This window comes from Camelina sativa, chromosome 2 (genome assembly GCF_030686135.1).
Source record: "Camelina sativa cultivar CO46 ecotype springtype chromosome 2, ASM3068613v1".
In the NCBI taxonomy this organism is placed as follows: Eukaryota; Viridiplantae; Streptophyta; class Magnoliopsida; order Brassicales; family Brassicaceae; genus Camelina; species Camelina sativa.
The window spans coordinates 26,505,854-26,515,902 of NC_141881.1; the positions used below are offsets into that span (position 1 = coordinate 26,505,854).

The following is a 10,049-nucleotide window of genomic DNA, read 5'->3' on the forward strand; positions in this document are numbered from 1 at the left end:
AAAACCACCAAGAACCCAAACATATTCAACATCATAAGAAGCTAACCGGACCCGGTATGATTTGAGTTCAATTGTGAGAAGAACTTTAACCGAGTTTCTAAACTAATAGGCGGCCAATTAAGGACGTCTGATGTTAACCAAACCGGTCAAAATACATAACTAATTAACAGGAAAATCCACCTAATGCTCGATATGATTAGTTATCAGTCACCGAATCATGGAAATTAATTGATTAGACACAATAAACCTCCTTGAAAGATTGATTACCGGCCTATTAATTTTATGATTAGAAATTTCTAATTCCCCTTGATTAAGTGTAAAATCCATACCAGTTTGAAACCTAAATTCTATACTGTCCAGCCATGCATGGAACCATGAACCGGCTCAAAATCACTGGTTTTGAAGTCATGATTGGGTTGTATTTCTAAGCATTGGTCAATGTAACTTATTTTTATTGGGTTGGTTGGGTGGATATGATGAAACTGAATCAGATGAAGAAAGTTATCTGTGAAAGAATAATTGGACCACCCTGAGAAGCATATAAGCCCTCAGATTTCATCATATTCACGATCTTAAGTAGTGTACTTTTGCAAGTGGAACTTGAAGGGCCCGTTGTCGGTTCGATATTAAATTACATGTGATCATCACATATTTGCATGTAATTTAATATTTTAAAAAGAAGGTTATTTGAATTTTTTTTTTTTGACATTTTAACTTTTAATTAAATAGTATAATTATTTACGTATTTATTTGATTTTTTTAAAAAATAGTAATACTTGACAGATCAATTCCGTTTTACGTAATGCATATCTTTTCGTCTTTGAGAAACTATTATAGATAAAAAAGGATAATTTGTTTTTTTTTTTTTGTAATATTTCATTGGGTTATCATTTTCATAAATTGTGGGATTTATATCATGCAATTACTGATGTTTAAAAATGCTCAAGTAAATTAAATTATGAAGGAATGAAGTTAATAAGACATGAAATCATGAATGTGTGTGAACTAATAGAATCTCGCACTTTGGGATTAGTTAGCAATTAATGTGTGTGAACTAAAATAGAACCGATCATTGCTAACAGTTAATCTCACTTTAATAAAGAAAATAAACGAATAATATATACCCGAAAAGAAAAAGACATTGCTCGAAAGAAAGAGTTTCTCACGCAACAAAAAGTACATGAAAAGAAGTGAAACCAAATTCTCATTAATGCAAAGAAACTCGTGAAAACAAAACTAATACTACTATACAAAACCCACGATTTAATAACTTTATATCCATTACATTTATATAGTTTTATTTTAATAAAGGAGTTTTGCCATATTACATCAATAGATGATGATATGACACAAGGTTATGGTCCAACCATATCTATTTTCATTTGCCAACAATGTTTTAATTTGTTTTTTTTTTTAAGCTCCTTCAAATGACTGTACTTAAGCTGTCTTGAAAGACATGAAACACTCAAAACACGATGAGGAATCAAATTATTAGACTCTTTCGAACATAGAACATGTTTAAGAGCTTTAGACCAATACGGTATGTGTGTCATAAGACAACGCTACAGACCAATACGGTTTAGTATCCTGTAATGAAAGATGATAAATTAGATCTTATTTTCCATGAAATAGTTGATGTAACTCTTTAGTGACAAAAAGAGCGGCATATGGAAATCAATATCCTCAGCAGATCTAATTATAATAAGGCTCTGTTCCAAAAACTTGAAAGCTTCTTTTTTTGTTTTGTTCATCACACAAAGATAGTAGTTAACATACATTAAGTTAACCTTTTGAAGAGGAAAACAAATGATACATTGATACTTTAGTGAAAGTAGTTCAGGATTCACTAAAGAGAAAAGTCGATGGCAATGATGCATTGATTTTAGTTTAATGAAATTTGTTTTGTTGAGGATTTAAAGGATTAATTATTATTTTTTTTTTTTTGGTTTTGTCTTTTTGGATAATAGACTGGTCGATAGATTCGTGTGGAGTGTGGACCAGTGAGGTTTTTGTTTGATTCAAAAAAAAAGAAGAAGGTGATATGTGTGTGTGTGGTGGCCTGGTGGGTGTGTGTCTGTTTTTGTTTCTTAGGCTAATTATTAGCTTTAAAATAAATAAAAAAATCACGAGAATCTAAAAAAAGAAAGAGATTAACAGGCCTGGGCCCAGATAAGTTGTGTATTTGGACCCAAAAAAGAAATAAAAAAAGGAACGATGATAGGTTTAAACGTCTTGACGATGATAATTAAGCGTCGAAGCCGTCCGTACAAACCGCTAATTGAAGCTTAAAGAATAAAGATGATGGGAGGAGATGAATCCATGAAGCTCTGAATTGATGAAGATGATGAGAGACGAACCGATGAAAGATCATTCAGGGAGTAGGGAAACGGTAGACGGATCTATGAAGATGATGAAGATTCGTATGGATGAAGCTCTGGATCGAGTAGATGAATCGATGAAGATAGGTGGGAGACGAAACAGTAAGGGATCCAGCCTGAAACCATAAGAAGGACATAAAAGATGGAAAAAGGATCCGTGTAAGGGGATAAGTCAAAGCCTCTGCACACCATGTTTGTTGAAGAAGAGAGGGACGGTTTGCTAATCAAGAAGTCTACGATCTCTCTGTTTCTGATGCATTTGGTGAAAACAGAGAGCTGATATGCTCGAATTCCAATTCCGATTCCTAGCTGATGATCGGTGAAACAGAGAGCTGATATGTTCGAATTCCAGTTCCCTTGGATGGTGGTGTAAGTGAGACTCTTTCTGCAATTCCTCCTTTTCCAACTGCTTATGCTATAACTAACTGTACGGACAACCGACAATCAACGATAAGGAAGATCCAACTTCCAACCATCATCAAAGCGAACATAATGGAATATGAAGTGAGTCCTCAGTTGATGATCCTGTCTCGGCTGAAGAAGAACCTTACCTTCCTTTTGCTTCGATCGGTGATTTCTTTGCTTTCTTTTTTTTTGTTTTGCCCTAAATACAAATTGAAAGTCTGTCACTTTAGAGTTGAAGAGTAGTGAGTGTGTTTATAGTTGTTGAGATACGAAATCATCCCACTTTGTCACAATCATGTATACTGAGTTTGACGAAATATTGATCAAGGCACTCTGTTTCCCCGCCTGCGAACTCTGATCGATCACTTGATGACCTCCCTAGAGATGTTTGTAACCCCCCCCCCCCCCCCCCAAGGGTCAGTGGTGTTAAGGGCATGGATTTTCTTTCACCCTTCTCCTCACTCACACGCCTGCTTGCTGGTTAGTCTATTGCTTCCCATGCAGAGCTTTAGCTTTTAGTAGAGTTGAGAGCTTTTATTGACTCTTATTTTTAACATGTCTCTTCTTCTTCTTAACTTAACTTGTAGTTTTGTGTTCAACCGGCAAAGTTGGTTGGGTGTCCAGAGAGAAAGGTTGTCACTGAGCCTTTCAAGATCGCGGCTTGCTCTGTGATCTGCCGTGTTGCTCTTTCATCCTGAAATTTGGTTGTTTTTTTATTTTATTTTTCTTAGTTACGTTATATTTCCTAGAAACTAATGCATCCTCGAGTTATTTGTTGTGGTCTCTTCTGTTCTGTCCTATGATCTGATGGCATATTCACTCAGTTAAATATCTTTCCCACGCTTCTATTGTCAAAGGAATCATTGATATCCGTCACACTCATGTGCATTGAGTCCTAGTGGAAATTTGATTTGGTATGGTCTATACAGATTTTTTTTTGTCATTGCAGCTATGCCTATCAAAGAAATAGTTGTAGTTGTAGTTTCAATTAGATGCGAAGTAGGAACTTGGGGTATCATTTTTCGTGTACATGGGTTTCTTTTGCTAAATACCTTATCCATCTATATGCTTACTACGGAAATAGCGCCAACACCTCAAGGCATACTTATTCTTCTTTGTGGCATCCACACCAAACTTAATCAAATCATTTGTTTCTGTGTATTGGTGTGATGACCACATAGAACATATTTTAGGTACTTGTTTATAGAGAGACTTGACACTTTTCTTCCATTTCCTTGTAAATTATTATCTCTCTTTTTTTTTCTCTGTTTTACTATTCAGTTCGTATTCCCAATTGTTCTTGATGGTAAGATCAAGGCTTGGGCTCTATGATAATGTTTGTTCTCGGGATCATTGAGACGCTCCAAGGACAGTGGTGTACAACGATACAAGCAGGTACATCATTCTTTTTTTGAATATATCTCGAATATCTTATCAATATAGTTGATATATAAGTTCAATATATCCTTGTCGCCTTAAAAGAGGACATTTCTAGGCTTTAGAAAGAAATCTGCTGGGATTGATCAGTTTGATACAAATTTGTTGACTGAAGGAGGACTTCGGTTTGAAATTTTTCTGCTCGAAGTATTCTTCTTTGTTCCTTGTATATATAATCTTTCCTTATACTTGAGCATGTTGCTTCACTGATGGCCTCTAATCGAATGGAGATTCAACAAGATAATGGAGTGTAGCAAATACTTGATGGTCTTATGGTCTCAAGAGTAGATGAAGCATCTAAAGCATCCATTGATATTAAGGTTCGAATAATGTGTGTTTTATGTTTTACTTGTAATCTCTTCAGGTATCACCTCTAACATGTAGTAAAAATGAACACATGGTACATGGACACAAGCTCTTCTGCCAAGCCAACCCCAGTTTAGGTATGATTAACGATTATGTAAATCTTCTTTTGGCTGTATTTTTATTTATCCTAATCTCAATCTATGGACTGATTCCTTTTGATTGATATGGAAAAATGAGAATCGTGGCCTAACTTGAAATTAGATATTCGGCTTTGTTTTAGTTTAGTTCACAAATTGTTATTGATAGCAATCAATCAGACACAATTAAAACTAAGATATTTGTGGTTGATTGTTTAGAATAATTTATTGTGGGAGAATTAAGTGGATAATGGGAGTTTTAGTCATAGAGTTTTCTATTTAGCAAGCTCTTACAGGAGCATTTTAAAATAGGTTTAAAGTTAACAAAATACTAGATAAAGTTTAGACCACACCATTTTGGTCTACTAGTTTTTGTGTGTTTTTTTTTTTTTTCATTTTCTTTCTCTTAGAATTAAGCATTTTAACATTTTATTGAGAACATTATCATTGATTAACAAAACAGTAGGAACAGTTTAATATAAGACTAGTTTTCGGTATGTATCTTAACATACTTTAGAATTTACTTAACACATTGATTTAAAAAAAAAGGGTTAAATTGATAAATTGAAAACAATGTCATTTTATTTTCTTCTTCTTCATTTTTAAGTAAAAAAGTATAGGGTTAGAGCAGAGCTGCTAGAGAGGAGGATCTTCCTGAAAATCTCCAAGTGGGTTAGAGCAGAGCTGCGAGAGAGGAGGATCTTCTTCTTCTTCAAGAACCCGTCTTCCTGAAAATCTCCAAGTGGGTTTTTCTCTTTGTCTTATTCTCTCTCTCTAAAGCTTTGGATTGTTTAGTAATTCTAAATTCGAAGGATAGTCTCAACTCTCAAGTATATTGATTTTGACATCGTTGTTGTCTTACAAGAGCATTTTAAAGTTAACAAAATAATAGAAATAGAAACAATTTTCTTATAAAAATTGATTCAGAGAGACGCTCAGTTTGGGGATTTTTGCTCACATTCGTAAGAGCATCTCGGCTTCTTTGAACCTTCTTTTCTTAATTAGGTCTAAATTGATTCTCTGAACCTTCTTTTCTTCCTGAAATTTTTCTCTTTGTCCTCTCTCTCTCTCTCTCTCGGCTTAAATTTCTGGGGTTTTTTTTTTCAGGGTTTGCAACTAAGCCCCAAGACATGGCTCACATTCACATGGCTCACATTCGTCCGTGTTTCATATTTGATTTACAGCATCGACCCCCAGTAAGTTTTTTCGTTTTTGTACTATAAAAGATGGAGTTTTTCTTATCTGTTTTCTTATCCGTTTTCAGGGTTAGTTTGTAAATGTTTGATCTTCATCAATTGCCTTTTTTTGATATCTAGGACATTCCTGAAGAACTGGCTGATAAACTTCATCTAATTACAAACATAGAGCCAGATGGCGGAAAGGTCGCCAATCTGAATGATTTTGCAGTTTGGATTAAAAACGAGGTATAGTTCTTCAGTGAATGATTATCATAAATATCCTAATATTCTTTTCTTGTTCTGTTTCCTCAATTCGTTTTTTGTTGATTTCAGACTAACCCCGAGAGAATCCACTCTAAAGACTGGACTAATCCGAATAGTCCAATACTAGACCAAGGATATCATAGTAAGAAATCTGTAATTTCCATACTTTTGTATTTAAAAACTGTTGTTGCATTCTAAGTCAGTATAATTTTAATGAAAATTTCAGAGAGCTGTTGGGCAGTCTCAGGTGCTGACAATATCAGTGAGACTCGTGAACTCCATGGAGTTGATGCGGAGTATACACCATATTCTGATCAGTTTCTAATGGATTTTGTTGATCGAAAACTTGCAAAAGCTCAGTGCAAAGTGTCAGCGGGACGTCATTTCTGTTATGGATATCCTTCTTTCGAAGGTCTTCAATATGCAATGACACATGGGATCCCAAGTCGGGATGAATATAAGGGTTTTTGCTGTGGAAGTAACAACCGTCCTAAAGGAGTTCTCGGGGATAATGTGAGACTTAGGCATGTCTTGAATGATGTGAAGAAAATTCGTGATGTGAACACTGCATCGGATTACTTGAAAATCCAGCCAATACTAGGATCCTTGGCTGTCTTCCATCCTGAGTACTATGAAGTCGGAGACGTAAGTAAAACTCTGTAATTTTCTATGATTTTCTCTCAGTTACTATTCTATATAGAAACTTGTTTTGACATGTTATTTTCTAATCTGTTTAGGGCAAGTATCGTGGACCTACATCAGAAAAGTCTAGGTTCAGAGCATGGCATGCGATTTCCATACGCGCAATTAAAGTGATAGATGGGGAGACAATCGCCTTTGTGAAGGACAGGTCCTTCGTCGCGGAGTTGACGGTTATTTCCAAGTTTCCATGGATGTGATGGTCTTGCAATTGAAGACTTCAAAGAGAAATAAGAAATGGGAAATTCCAATGCCATCTAGATTGTTTAGGAGCTTCACATATGGAGAAGTTCGAAAAGAATATGAGGTATTTTTCTTGTTGACTAACACACTTAAATAAAGTCATTTATGTTGTTTATTGTTTTGCCAAATGGTTATCTCCAACAGTTAAGTGTCTATTTCATTTCTCAGAAAGAAGTTATCGAATACTATGTTGATGGTGAAAAGAATTATGACCAAGTCACTGGATCGGAAAAGTCAACATTCTTGATTCTTGAAGGGATTTTCAACAACACATCTGGGAATGTGTTTGACAATGAGGTATGAAGAAAACAATATGGAATTTTCTATTCAATTAGCAATTATATTTTGATCAAAAACACTGTATATCCCTTTGTATGACAGGATGGTGAAAACGAGATCATTGGTAACCCAGTAGACAGAGCCATATTTAAATGGGCGATACAGGTTTTTACCAATGGCATTTAGCTGCACTGTTCCAATAATTGTTTTGTATTCATAATTATAGTTTGTATTCTTTTGAACTTGGCTTTTGAACTTGGCAGTTGCAATTAAGGACGAATTCGTCTTATAGCAAGTCTGGTTCCTCAACTATTAAAGGCTCCCCACGTAATTCACAACGCAAAGGCCGATTCATTGTTGGTCGAGGCATTGTCGTCCATTTTGTAAGTATTTCTCATTATCTTCTCTTCTAATTAAACTTGCCTTATCTTCTTAGTTGCTTCTAATTAAACTTTTGCTCCCTTCTCAGCAAAAGAAAAGTAATTATAGGGGCGTTCGAGTTCATTGGAAAGGCAATGCCAATTTCCTTCTCGATAAATGCACCAAATATTATTCTAAAGGTCTAATGTTAGAGATGACTGAAGCAAAGGTAACAGAACTCAAAGATGCTATCAAGGATATGACTGCAAAGAACTTGATATGCAGAGCTCTTGCGTTTAAAAAGATTAATAAAAAGAAACATATGCCACGTAAAAAGATTGAAAGAAAGAAGTGGGTTTTTCCATGTGAAGACCTTGTTCTGTTGGCTATTTTTGGCATTAAGGTAAAAGAGTATTTCTCGCTAGTTTAATATTTTGTGATGTTGATAATGATGACTGATTTTTAATGTCTGTTTATAAATTTTCTTGAAGGATCCATGTCTATCAGATGAATATGATGTAGTACAGGTATGTAGATATCTCCATTGTTGTTTATATTCTGTTACTTTATATAGTGAGTTATCTAATCCTCATTGGTGATCACAGGCACCGATAGAATTTGAGGATGATGAAGAGGATGATGAAGAATTTGAGGATGATGAAGAATTTGAGGATGATGAAGAGGATGATGAAGACGATGCCAATAAATCTCAATTGGCTGATATGGTTGATAGTGGAATATGTCCACCAATTCCAGATGTAATGAGACTGTAGTGCTTTATGTTTTTCGTTGTTATATCAGCTATATAAATGTTCAATATATTTCTTCTCTTGTTACATGAGATTAGGGCTTGAAGAAGTTTGCTGTTCGGACAATTGGTGCAGTGGATAATTCTGAAGAAAAACTCAACTATGAGCAGGTACAGAACCTTTGTATTTGCTGTAAACTTCTGACTAAAAGCACATTTTATCGTCTTGTTGACGGGTTGATCTTGCATCTGCCTGAGTTTATTCTTTAGGGGTTCGTGAGAGACTTTGTGCCAAGTGCTTTAGCTTCACTTGAATGCCAGGAGATACGAAGTTTGTGCCAAGGATTTAATATCCTTCCTACTCTCTTATATGATGGTTGCTGTTTGAATGATCCTGGGACGGTGAGCTAAGTTTTTTTTGACTAATTATTACTAGTGAGTCTTTGCAGAGTAGACAGTGTGAGCTCTGTTCATCAATTTGTCCGTTTTTTTTTTTTGTTTTTTAATCTTGCCTTGTCTTGTGTTTTAGGGAGTTTATGGGTTCCCAATAGAGATTCAAGCTCTTTTCTCTATGGCCTTAAGGAGTGCCGTGCTACTGCTTGAAGAAGATGGAGAAGGTACAGAAATGGAAGAGATTATTAAGCAACGTAATGAAGTTTTTGGATATACGACAGAGGAATACTCTCACAGTGCTGTCAACAAGTTCAGCGTAACCCCAGGTTCACTTCCGGAATGGACTTTCAACTATATGTCGCCTCATAGAGGGCTTTTTGTCGGGGCAATGTTAGCCCCACAAGAATGGATTTCTCTTGGTTTGCCTTTAGAAATTGTATACTTATGTTGTCTTCCTTGGCTACTCCTGAACATTTCACTGCAATTATCAGATCTCACAGAATCTCGAGGGAAAGCGTTGGTTGGAGAAAGGCCACTGAAAGTTTGCTACCCTACAAACAGCCTATGGAGCTACCACAATGGAGGATCCTCCTGGCCAGGTAAATTTTACTAATTATCCTCCACATTTATTCGGATTTATATAAAGTTACCTTTACCCGTTGGCAGTATTCTTGTGGTTCTACTGTATCTATATGCGAAAGCCGATCTGATCTTTATTGATGAACTGTTGAATGGTACAGTGCTTACATGGCGGCTACTGACGGCTACTTGTATCAAAACTGGTCGAACTCAAATTGAAGCAGCAGAAGCTAGGCTTCATAAGGATCATTCGCCTGAAAACAACAATGGAGAGCTAGGGGGACACGAACAGGCACGTAAATGCCAGAATTGGTCAATCACTGGACACTCAGTGCAAAGATCTGCTCAGGAGGCTACTGGTACGTTGACAACACTGATCTCATCTTTCATTTTCTGAGAAGCTTGCAGTGCCGGTCCATTACGATCATGCTTTAAATTTACTGTCCGTTACAGGTTATGTTGAAGAAGAAGGACTTGTGGCAAACAGCAAGTGCGGTTTATCTAGTTCTGCTATAAGCGGGGAAGTATGCAAACATGTTTGAGATTGATTTTAATTATCTTTTGTGGAATATTTCGTTTTAATAAGATAGCACCGAAGAAAACATTCATCTCGATTTTTCTAGATATGAAAATTTCAGGTAAA

At 35.7% G+C, this 10,049-nt stretch overlaps 1 non-coding gene across 1 annotated transcript; it reads left to right on the forward strand.

Moving 5' to 3' along the window:
* The first annotated feature begins 1,992 nt into the window (after positions 1-1,992).
* LOC104734272 (uncharacterized) lies at positions 1,993-10,049 on the forward strand. The gene is made up of 21 exons (XR_015583650.1): positions 1,993-3,263; positions 3,371-4,178; positions 4,585-4,663; positions 5,271-5,405; positions 5,771-5,859; positions 5,980-6,087; positions 6,175-6,247; positions 6,332-6,750; positions 6,843-7,111; positions 7,216-7,344; positions 7,429-7,491; positions 7,590-7,709; positions 7,796-8,089; positions 8,178-8,213; positions 8,292-8,444; positions 8,534-8,605; positions 8,705-8,836; positions 8,964-9,153; positions 9,319-9,426; positions 9,568-9,765; positions 9,860-10,049. It is a non-coding gene; the product is annotated as an uncharacterized LOC104734272 (transcript).